The sequence below is a fragment of the Helobdella robusta genome (genome assembly GCF_000326865.2).
Source record: "Helobdella robusta unplaced genomic scaffold HELROscaffold_456, whole genome shotgun sequence".
NCBI classification, from domain to species: domain Eukaryota; kingdom Metazoa; phylum Annelida; class Clitellata; order Rhynchobdellida; family Glossiphoniidae; genus Helobdella; species Helobdella robusta.
Genome location: NW_008705121.1, coordinates 1 through 1,009, shown reverse-complemented (window position 1 = coordinate 1,009; position 1,009 = coordinate 1).

Below are 1,009 nucleotides of genomic sequence, written 5' to 3'. Positions count from 1 at the left end.
ATGACGTTGTTGTTTGTGTTGTAGATACATGTTGTATTGGTTGTTGTTGTTGTTTTTGTTGTTGATCAGTTTGGTTGTTGGCTGAACTGTTCTCAATGGTTGTCTTACTTTTCAGATCGTCATCAGGCTGATTTTGTATGTTTGTTTGTATGTTTGGTAGCATACTCACACCCACTTACATACATACATACATACATACATACATACATAGATACATAGATACATACATACATACATACATACATACATACATACATACATACATACATACATACATACATACATACATACATACATACATACATACATACATACATACATACATACATACATACATACATACATACATACATACATACATACATACATACATACATACATACATACATACATACATACATACATACATACATACCTTAGCTGCTAGATACTGTTCGCTAGCCAGGTGCTTAAATCTGTAGGAACTGCTCCATGTTCCGACGCCTCCACGACAAGGGTCAAAGTTCACGACCTTGAAATAATTATCATTATTTATTTGTTTATTTATTTGTAATTATTATCACCATCATCACTATTATTATTATTCTTATTATTATTCTTATTATTATTATTATTATTATTATTATTATTATTATCATTACTAGTACTACTACTACCACCTCGACCTCCCAGAGAGCTTTGGAGCTGGTGGCAGCGGTAGCTGACGTTCGGCCGGTAGATCGCAGGAATACGTGCTGCTTTTTCTGATAGTCATCTCCTGGTGACGATGACGACGATGAGGATGATGATGTTGTTGTGGTGATGATGACGATGATGATGGAATGATGATGATGATGATGGAATGATGATGATGATGATGATGATGGAATGATGATGATGATGATGGTGATGACGATGACGATGACGATGATGATGATGATGATGATGTTGATGATGATGGAATGATGATGGTGGTGATGATGATGATAGGACGAAGATGACGACAGTGTGGAAATGATGATGATAATAG